The sequence below is a fragment of the Macrobrachium nipponense genome, chromosome 39, assembly GCF_015104395.2.
Source record: "Macrobrachium nipponense isolate FS-2020 chromosome 39, ASM1510439v2, whole genome shotgun sequence".
In the NCBI taxonomy this organism is placed as follows: Eukaryota; Metazoa; Arthropoda; class Malacostraca; order Decapoda; family Palaemonidae; genus Macrobrachium; species Macrobrachium nipponense.
This window is the reverse complement of record NC_061099.1, coordinates 46,244,694-46,257,193: the sequence shown is the minus strand read 5'-3', so window position 1 is coordinate 46,257,193 and position 12,500 is coordinate 46,244,694.

Genomic DNA, 12,500 nt, shown 5'->3' with positions numbered 1-12,500 from the left:
TTTATGTTTTGAAAGATGAAAATTCAGTTACTATTTGATTTTGTCTTTTAACGTAAAACTTGTTGGATATTATCTTCGCCGTATGACTCATGGTTATATAGATGGATTCATAGATTTTGAAATAGAAAAACAAGACAGGTGGAGGTGTGTGTGTGTGTGTGTGTGTGTGTGTGTACGTGGTGTGTGTGAATATTAGTTCTTAAGGGGAATAGAATAGCTTGCATTAGCGGATGATGGAACCTCTATTGTTGCCCAAGGGAAATATAGCTGAAACTTGCGAAAAGTGTATGATAAGGAAATTCAAAAGTCAGTATTTTAAAAGGGTTATTGTTATGGAGAATAAATGAAAGTCAGACAATAAGATGATTAAAAATTTAATAGTTGATGCATATTGGCATTTGGGGTGAATGCTGTGGATGACAACGAAAATGAAGCAGTGGATCATAAACTAAGCTGGAAAGACTAAAGAAAATGACAAAGGATCCCAAAACTACTTATATTCCACTATACTTTGCGCCTATACCAGACATGCATTTGTCGGAGTGTTTCATATATAACTCATATTAAATGATTCTCATAAGCGTGATCGGTATGGTCTTGGCCTGCCACCTCGGTGAACGGGAGTTCGATTCTCGGGCATTCCATTGAGGGGTTCGAGATGTGTATTTTTGGTGATAGAAGTTCTCTCTCGACGTGGTTTGGAAGTCGCGTAAAGCCGTTGGTCCCGTTGCTGAATAACCACTGGTTCCATGCAACGTAAAAACACACACCATACTATAATTTCAATATTTCTCTACAACTACCATGGCTTCATTTTTTAACAAACTGTCAAACTGGATTTTGATAAAGGATCCATCAAACGAATGAATTTTTAAATGATGTATCCCGCGAGAGAGAGTCTTGCACTGTCAACCAGCATCCAGAATAAGCATTCTGGACGAAGCGCTCACTTCCTCCGCTTCATCTTTGTTAATTAAAGATGAAGCGGTTCGGACACGTTCAGTCAACTCTCGATATGGAAAGAAAACGGACACGACTTTTCCTTGAATAAGCCTCTGGTGTGAGAGTTAGAGCATGGCGTGAACTTGAATAGCTTTTCATTGGTGTACGGTAAAGCAAAGTTCTCTCTCTCTCTCTCTCTCTCTCTCTCTCTCTCTCTCTCTCTCTCTCTCTCTCTCTATATATCTCTATATATATATATATATATAGATATATAGATATAGATACATATATATACTATATATCATATATATAGATATATATATATATATATCTATATATATACATATATATATATATATCATATATAGATATATATAGATATATATATATATATATATATATATATATATATATATATATATCTATATAGATATAGATAGATATATTATTATATACTATATAATATATATATATATATATATATTATATATATATATATACATAATATATAATATATATATATATATATAATATATATATATATATATATATATATATATATATATATATATATATATATATATATCTATATATATAGATATAGATATAGATATAGATATATATATATATTATATATATATATATATATATATATATATATATATATATATATTATTATATTGTCGTGAATGAGATCGAGCAAGGGAGATCATTTTAGTAAATAGGCTCCATTCGAATTACAATATTTGTCTATTTTCTTATACGTTTTAGAGAGAGAAATAATAAAATCAGCTTTGTTACTTAATAAAGTATGTCTGTTTAACTGTTTAATAGCATAATGAGGACCAGAATTCAAATTCAGAATCTCAGTTATATTCAGTCTTTAAGGTAAGTTGTTTATTCTGATGTAGTAATGAATTTATAAATATCAGTAGAGAATTACGAGTTATGTGATGTGCTGCAACATATTCTCTGTTACTGACAATCTATCCAAGAGTCATATATCTGTCTGTTCAAATATAACTGTGATCAAGACATTTCTGATTCATTGAAATGGCTGAATTATGTATATCAATGAATGTGATGAAAGATAATGAGAGCAAAGCGAAAATCATGTTCGTTAAAATCGTTACAGCAATCTAGTTATTATACAATGTAGTCATTATAATGCATTACATTATACGAACCCTGTCAGCATTAGTATGTGTATTTATATAATGAAAAATACGTAGAAGTATACCTATCTTTGTTCTGAATCTTTTCATTTCTCTTTGCTCTGTTTAATGTATAGTATACTATTAGTAAATGATATATCAAGTGCGTTCTCAGTCTAACATACAGTATATTTGATGGTTCTGAACGCGTGAAGTGATGTCTCTACCCCTATTATTTCTCTGTAATGGCACTCTTATAGCCTCCGTACTTTGCTCAAATTTCAAATTAGCGCCTCAGTGGCGTGGTCGGTATGGTGTTGGTGTGCCACCTCGGTGGCCGTGAGTTTGATCCTCGGACATTCCAGTGAGGGGTCAGAGATGTGTATTTCTGGTGATAGAAGTTCACTCTCTGCCCGGTTCGGAAGTCACGTAAAGCCATTGGTCCCGCTGCTGAATAACCACTGGTTCCATGCAACGTAAAAACACCATACAAACAAACCAACAAACTGCTCAAATTTGTCATATTACTTCCCTGGAAATTGATTTCATTCTGCGCATCTAGTCTGATGTCTCCTATCCAGATATCATTTCTTTTCAAGTTACAACTGCTTGTCTTCTATTGCTATTCGGAACCTGGGTAGTTACGTCATATTTCTTTGACGATTTTCTCTCTTATTGTTGTGATATATCTTTCTCAAGTGTGGATGACAGCATTTCCAAGAATATTAACCTTCGAGGCTAAATTGAACCAAATGAATTTTTCTTTTCTTCCGACAATAGAATACCGTTGGTAGAAGCCGGTATTTCGTTCGTACATCTTCTAGGAACTATTTCAGCACGTAGCTTTTGGTATATTATAACTAAATTTCTGTTAACTTTTATTCCTAATCTGATACCTGCTAATACCTGCACGTCTAGAATAGAATGACTCCGTATAACTCGCTTTGCAGTTCACGACCAAATTCACAGGTCTTTCTTCACTTTACTATAAAATAATGATTAGTCTTCCTGGTGGGGTTTGAAAGAGATGTCATGATTCACAAAAGCATCGTGTTCACTTGCCTTAGCAATTTAGGCTTTCATTTCTGTAAATAATATCACATGTACTTTTATATTTAGGTGTCATTTATCTGGTATTTGTTTTGTTTTGCCATGTAATGTTTCACAGATGTAATCCGTAAATGCGTTCATTATTAATAATTAACCTACAAAAGGTTAATTATTCAATGAATAATTAACTACAAAAGGTTAATTATTCAATGAATAATTCACCTTTTGTTATTAAAAAGAAAGCCATATTTGTTACAATATAGGAAGTGCAGATATTAATTTCACTGAAGGTTTTTTGAAGTCCTAGGCCAAAATTTTTGTATTCTCTCTAACAGCCAGGAAAAGGACCTCTTTCGTATGAACGCCGTTTGAGTATATCAATTTCCATGACAATAAATCTTGCAGCTGATCATTTCTTAATTCTTCCAACAGGTTGCGAGCGAAGAAAAAGGCGCGTGCTTAATGAGCACAGATAATGATCAGGACTGCTGTTGCTTTCTAGAATTATTTTCTGAGAAATTAAAAATCCGGGGAAAAGAAGGACGAGATGAAAGTGAAGGAAGGAGAGAGGTATGATTGTTTGAGTCAGAGAGAATTTTCTGTCAGTTCTTTCCTTTGCAAAGGAAACCCGATAAACATGACCAGCATCGTACGTTCAAAAATATACGAGCACAATAAACACACATGTACACACACATACATATATTTACACATATGTATGTAGAAATATATATGTATATACATATATCTCAAAAAATCACCATAACGTGACTGGAATATCTTGAAGTAATTGAAGTCCACAATTATGTAAAATGTGTATTAAAAATACATAAAAGACGGGAGCTTTCGTCTACTTGATCAGTAGACCTCATCAGCCGTACTGATTTTTCCTTTTCAAAAAATATATACAAAAAAGTTACGAAGGACAGGCAGGACTCTGGAAACGTCTCCAAGGGAGATAACAACCAAAACAAACTATCTCAATCATGTTATTCCCTCGTTCAAATGTCTGGCCAAAAGACGAGCCGATCGTCGTGGTTGAACTACCTCCTCTGTGTGTTCGGCTGTTCCCTCGTCCAAAACTTCTGCATCGGCACCTGCCATGGGGGATTTTATTGAGAGAATACGGAATATAGGCCATTGCGAGGGTAAAATGATTAGTTTAGACGTTAATGCATTATTTACAAATGTCCCATTAGATTTCGTTTTAAACAAACTCAAGGAAAAAGAAAGGGAGGGTACCTTTAATCCACAAATTCCTGTTGACATTTTAATTGATTTGATTAAGCTTTGTGTTAGCTCAACTGTATTTAGCTTTAGAGGGCAGGGTTACCGACAAAACTTCGGAGTAGCTATGGAGTCACCATTATCTCCAGTGTTGGCTAATTTGTGCATGGAATTGTTTGAAGCTGACTTAGTTAGCCGTTGTCCTGAGGACATTAAGCCTTTTCTATGGGTCAGATATGTTGACGATATCTTTTTGATTTATAAAGGTAGTATTATTCAGTTTAATCGTTTTTTAGAATTTGTTAATAACTTGATGCCATCCATTAACTGTTCAGTTGAATTTGAGGTCGACAATAATTTGCCATTTCTGGACTTTCTGGTTCACCATGACCCTGTTACTTTTAACTTTACATTTAGTGTATACAGAAAAGACACCAACGCAGAAATGTACATTCATTTTTATTTTTACCATAGCCAACGTATAAAGTCTAATGTAATCGTCAACATGGTAACGAGAGGGCTTCGGATTTGTGATCCACAGTACATAGACAAGGAAATGAAACATATAAGAGAGGTTTTCACGAGACTGGGATACCCAAAATATTTTAATGACCAAGCGTTTACCAAGGCTAGAAAAAACTTTTATAATCCACCGACCGGGAAATATGAATTCAAAAGTAGTCAGTGTATTCCGCTTCCTTATCATCATAGTTTGGAAAGGATGCAACATTTATTAAAACAGAATAGGGAAAATAGGTTGGATTTAGCTTTTAGGTATAATACCTCGTTAAATTCAAAGTTGATTAGGAATCATGAAAAAGAAAGGAAAGATGACGTTGGGGTTTATGTGGTACCGTGTAAAGATTGCAATAAGTGTTATTGTGGGGAATCAGGCAGGGGATTAGGTATAAGATTAGAGGAACATAAGCGATCATGTAGGTTGGGATCGAAATATAGTTCAGTTGCCAGACATACGTTAGAGTTAGGGCATGTAATTGACTGGGAAGGAGCGAGAGTAATTTACAAAGATAATAACGCAAGTAGACGCAGAGTAGTTGAAGGGGCTCTTATTAATATTTTAAACGTGTTTGATTTTAACAAATCATTTACCCAAGAGGATACATTTTTAAATTATTTGGTTCTTAAAACTGTAAATATTAGTACAGACGTTGATTGCACCACTCCTTCTGCCCAGGTTGTCTCTCTTTCTCCTGCCCAGGCATTGGAAGGAAGAACCCCCATGGCAGGTGCCGATGCAGAAGTTTTGGACGAGGGAACAGCCGAACACACAGAGGAGGTAGTTCAACCACGACGATCGGCTCGTCTTTTGGCCAGACATTTGAACGAGGGAATAACATGATTGAGATAGTTTGTTTTGGTTGTTATCTCCCTTGGAGACGTTTCCAGAGTCCTGCCTGTCCTTCGTAACTTTTTTGTATATTTTTTGAAAAGGAAAAATCAGTACGGCTGATGAGGTCTACTGATCAAGTAGACGAAAGCTCCCGTCTTTTATGTATTTTTAATACACATTTTACATAATTGTGGACTTTGATTACTTTCAAGATATATCTATATATATATAATTTATATATTATATCTATTATATCTATATACATTAAATATATTACACTTACATACATATATATATATGTATGTATATATATATATATATATATATATATATATCATACATACATATATACATACGTACATACATTATATATATATACACATACATATATTATATATCATATATAATGTAAATATATATATATATATATATATATATATATATATATATATGTATATATATATATATATATACATATATATATATATTTATATATATATATATATATATATATATATATATATATATATATATATATATATATATATTATATATATATATATATGATATAAATAAAGGTTTTTTTTTTGCCACGAAGGAAAAAAATGAAAAAAACGAGTTAGCCGAGTACTTTCGGTTCTATTCGGACCCTTTACTGAGGCATACTGATTTTACAAAGAACACCATAGTCAAAAGAAGGCTTAATATACAAACTGACACTACCAGGTTAGCCATAAGGGCGATTTTTCCTCTACAGAGAGGAGAAGGAGTCATAGGATAGCCACACCTTGAAGGAAACCCGCAGTAAACAAGTGATTCTTCCAGAAAAACAGTACATTTTGAAAACAACACGGAGCATATACAATTTAATATCATGAATTTTTACACAAATTTTCCCAACAAAAATTATTATTAATGAAAAGACGAAAGAAAATATAAATATATATATATATATATATATATATATATATATATATATATATATATATATATATATATATATATCGAGCAAGAGAAAGAGGGAGAGAGAATATCGAACCAGAGAGAGAGAGAGAGATGAGAGAGAGAGCGAGAGAGAGAGAATTAATAACTATATACATGTGGAACTAATTTATTAGTTGTTCATTTATTTTGAGGTCCTTCATAAACATCTTACAAATATATGGGTCCAAATGGTACATTCCCAGACTAAGATTTAGGTTGTTTTTATTAGTGATTTGTATAATTGCCGATTCCGTAAATTTCTTGAAACATAGTCATTAGATCTAGCAATTACCGAGGTATCACCCCAATTAATACAATGAGATTTTTCACTCAGATGGATAAACAGTGCATTTGAAGTCTGGGCTGTTCTAACTGAATACATATGCTGCTTAATCCGAACACATAAATTTTTACTGGACTGACCAACGTAAAACGATGGGCAATCCTTACAAGGAATTTTGTAAATGATGTTGTTATTTGTTACAGGACTATTCTTGATTAGCATATCTTTAATGGTATTGTTATAAGAGAACACTACATTAACATTAAACGATTTAAATATTGATTTTATGGTTTCAAATCCACGAAAATAAGGTAAGCTAAGTACATTTTTAGGGATTTCTTTTTCATTAATAACTTTTTATGAGCTTTTTGATAACATAAATCAATTAAATGAGGTGGGTAGCAGAGATCATTTCCTATCTTTTTTATGTATTCTATTTCCTGGTCCAGGTATTGTGGACTCGTGATACGCAAAGCGCGTAGGAACATAGAAGAAAAAATTGAAATTTTAATATTAAGATGGTGGCCAGAGTAAAATGTCACATGTTAAATTATTTGTGGGTTTTCTATAAATACTGAATTTGCATTGGAAAGATTCTCTATGTATTAATACATCTAGGAAAGGGATGACATTGTTATTTTCAATTTCAACAGTGAATTTTATGGATGGCACTAAATTATTCAATTTAGATACCACCAGGTAAGACTACTAAGATATCATCGACATATCGATACCATTTTAAGGGGATAAGTGTGATATTCGGGAGGTGTTGTCTCTCAAAAAATTCCATATATAAGTTTGAAAGGAGAGGTGATAAAGGGTTACCCATGACCATACCAAATATTTGTTGGTAATATTCTCCATTAAAAATAAATCTGCAATCACAAATACATAACTTAATTAAGGAAATTATGTGACTAACGGACATAGGCAATTCATGCAGTACAAGTTCATTACTTAAATATTCTAGCACAGAGTCCATAGGGACATATGTCCGTTAGTCACATAATTTCCTTAAGTTATGTATTTGTGATTGCAGATTTATTTTAAATGGAGAATATTACCAAAACAATATTTGGTATGGCCATGGGTAACCCTTTATCACCTCTCCTTTCAAACTTATATATGGAATTTTTTGAGAGACAACACCTCCCGAATATCACACTTATCTCCTTAAAATGGTACCGATATGTCGATGATATCTTAGTAGTCTTACCTGGTGGTATCGATGTAAATGATTTACTGTCTAAATTGAATAATTTAGTGCCATCCATAAAATTCACTGTTGAAATTGAAAATAACAATGTCATCCCATTCCTAGATGTATTAATACATAGAGAATCTTTCCAATGCAAATTCAGTATTTATAGAAAACCCACAAATAATTTAACATATGTACATTTTTACTCTGGCCACCATCTTAATATTAAAATTTCAATTTTTTCTTCTATGTTCCTATGCGCTTTGCATATCACGAGTCCACAATACCTGGACCAGGAAATAGAATACATAAAAAAGATAGGAAATGATCTCTGCTACCCACCTCATTTAATTGATTTATGTTATCAAAAAGCTCATAAAAAGTTTTATAATGTTGCTATTAATGAAAAAGAAATCCCTAAAAATGTACTTAGCTTACCTTATTTTCGTGGATTTGAAACCATAAAATCTATATTTAAATCGTTTAATGTTAATGTAGTGTTCTCTTATAACAATACCATTAAAGATATGCTAATCAAGAATAGTCCCGTAACAAATAACAACATCATTTACAAAATTCCTTTTAAGGATTGCCCATCGTTTTACGTTGGTCAGTCCAGTAAAAATTTATGTGTTCGGATTAAGCAGCATATGTATTCAGTTAGAACAGCCCAGACTTCAAATGCACTGTTTATCCATCTGAGTGAAAAATCTCATTGTATTAATTGGGGTGATACCTCGGTAATTGCTAGATCTAATGACTATGTTTCAAGAAATTTACTGGAATCGGCAATTATACAAATCACTAATAAAAACAACCTAAATCTTAGTCTGGGAATGTACCATTTGGACCCATATATTTGTAAGATGTTTATGAAGGACCTCAAAATAAATGAACAACTAATAAATTAGTCCCACATGTATATAGTCTCTCTCTCTCTCTCTCTCTCTCTCTCTCTCTCTCTCTCTCTCTCTCTCTCTCTCTCTGGTTCGATATTCTCTCTCCCTCTTTCTCTTGCTCGATATATATATATTTATATTTTCTTTCGTCTTTTCATTAATAATAATTTTTGTTGGGAAAATTTGTGTAAAAATTCATGATATTAAATTGTATATGCTCCCGTGTTGTTTTCAAAATGTACTGTTTTTCTGGAAGAAACACTTGTTTACTGCGGGTTTCCTTCAAGGTGTGGCTATCCTATGACTCCTTCTCCTCTCTGTAGAGGAAAAATCGCCCTTATGGCTAACCTGGTAGTGTAAGTTTGTATATTAAGCCTTCTTTTGACTATGGTGTTCTTTGTAAAATCAGTATGCCTCAGTAAAGGGTCCGAATAGAACCGAAAGTACTCGGCTAACTCGTTTTTTTCATTTTTTTCCTTCGTGGCAAAAAAACTTTTATTTATACATAGCATCACGTTTTATATACTTCGTGATCAAGTTATTCATATATATGATATATAGGCCTGACCTAATCAATCTCATTATCATAAATTTATTGTGGAATCCACTTTCTAATTATTAATAATAATAATAATAATAATAATAATAATAATAATAATAATAATTAATAATAATAATAATAATAATAATAATAATAATAATAGTAATAATAATAATAATAATAATAATAATAATAATAATAAGACTAGCACAACCAACCCAACAGAAACCAAAACAGCAACCGCCTTGGAAAAGGCGCCTGGAAGAGCAAATCATGGTGATGAGATCTGACTTGAGTAAACTGAAAGAGATGGCAGAAAAAAGGCTAAGAAGCAAGAAAACAAGGGAGGAACTGAACAAGAAATACAAAGTACACGAGAGGCCAAAGCACACATAAGATCCAACGATACATGAACAGGAATAAGGGATACCAACAGAACAAACTATTCGGATCCAACCAGAAAAGACTATACAGACAACTAAGAGGGGAAGACAACCACCAAGAAATTCCTGAAGCCGAACCAAGTAAGAGACTCAGGGAAAACATATGGAGCAATCCGGTATCTCATAACAAACATGCAACATGGCTCCAGGAAGTCAAGGCAGAAGAAACAGGGAGAATAAAACAAAGATTCACTGACATCACGACAGACACAGTCAGACACCAACTAAAGAAAATGCCCAACTGGAAAGCCCCAGGTCCCGATGAAGTCCATGGATACTGGCCCAAAAACTTCAAGCCCCTACACCCACGAATAGCAGAACAACTCCAGCATTGTATCACAAATCACCATGCGCCCAAATGGATGACCACAGGAAGAACATCCTTAGTCCAGAAAGACAAGAGTAAGGGAAATATAGCCAGTAACTACAGGCCTATCACCTGCCTACCAATAATGTGGAAGTTACTAACAGGTATCATCAGCGAAAGGCTATACAACTACCTAGAGGATACAAACACCATCCCCCACCAACAGAAAGGCTGCAGAAGGAAGTGTAGGGGCACAAAAGACCAGCTCCTGATAGACAAAATGGTAATGAAGAACAGTAAGAGAAGGAAAACCAACCTAAGCATGGCAAGGATAGACTATAAGAAAGCCTTCAACATGATACCACACACATGGCTAATAGAATGCCTGAAATTATATGGGGCAGAGGAAAACACCATCAGCTTCCTCAAAAATACAATGCGGAACTGGAATACAATAATTACAAGCTCTGGAATAAGACTAGCAGAGGTTAATATCAGGAGAGGGATCTTCCAGGGCGACTCACTGTCCCCACTACTCTTCGTAGTAGCCATAATTCCCATGACAAAAGTACTGCAGAAGTTGGATGCTGGGTACCAACTCAAGAAAAGAAACAACAGAATTAACCATCTGATGTTCATGGACGACATTAAGCTGTATGGTAAGAGCATCAAGGAAATAGATCCCCTAATCCAGACTGTAAGGATTGTATCTGGGGACATCAGGTGGAGTTTGGAATAGAAAAATGCGCCTTAGTCAACATACAAAAGGGCAAAGTAACAAGGACTGAAGGGATAAAGCTACCAGATAGGAGCAACATCAAACACATAGATGAGATGGGATACAAATACTTGGGAATAATGGAAGGAGGGGATATAAAACACCAAGAGATGAAGGGACACGATCAGGAAAGAATATATGCAAAGACTCAAGGCGATACTCAAGTCAAAACTCAACGCTGGGAATATGATAAAAGCCATAAACACATGGGCAGTGTCAGTAATCAGATACAGTGCAGGAATAGTGGAATGGACGAAGGCAGAACTCCACAACATAGACCAGAAAACTAGGAAACATATGACAATACACAAAGCACTACACCCAAGAGCAAATACGGACAAACTATGCATAACACGAAAGGAAGGAGGGAGAGGACTACTAAGCATAGAGGACTGCGTCAACATCGAGAACAGAGCACTGGGGCAATATCTGAAAACCTGTGAAGACGAGTGGCTCAAGAGTGCATGGGAAGGACTGATCAAAGTAGACGAAGACCCAGAAATATACAGAGACAGGAGAATGACAAGCAGAACAGAGGAATGGCACAACAAACCAATGCACGGACAATACATGAGACAGACTAAAGAACTGGCCAGCGATGACACATGGCAATGGTTACAGAGGGGAGAGCTCAAGAAGGAAACTGAAGGAATGATAACAGCGGCACAAGATCAGGCCCTAAGAACCAGATATATCCAGAGAACGATAGATGGAAATAACATCTCTTCCATAATTATGTAAGAAGTACAATACGAAAAATGAGACCATAAACCACATAGCAAGCGAATGTCCGGCACTTGCACAGAACCAGTACAAAAAGAGGCATGATTCAGTAGCAAAAGCCCTCCACTGGAGCCTGTGCAAGAAACATCAGCTACCTTGCAGTAATAAGTGGTACGAGCACCAACCTGAAGGAGTGATAGAAAACGATCAGGCAAAGATCCTCTGGGACTATGGTATCAGAACAAATATCTAGAGTGATACATGCAAACAGACCAGACGTGACGTTGATTGACAAAGTCAAGAGGAAAGTATCACTCATTGATGTGGCAATACCATGGGACACCAGAGTTGAAAAGAAAAAAAAGGGAAAAAATGGATAAGTATCAAGACCTGAAAATAGAAATAAGAAGGATATTGGATATGCCAGTGGAAATTGTACCCATAATCATAGGAACACTAGGCACGATCCCAAGATCCCTGAAAAAGATTCTGGAAAAACTAGAGGCTGAAGTAGCTCTAGGACTCATGCAGAAGAGTGTGATCCTAGAAACGGTGCACATAATAAGAAGAGTGATGGACTCCTAAGGCGGCAGGATACAACCCGGAACCCCACACTA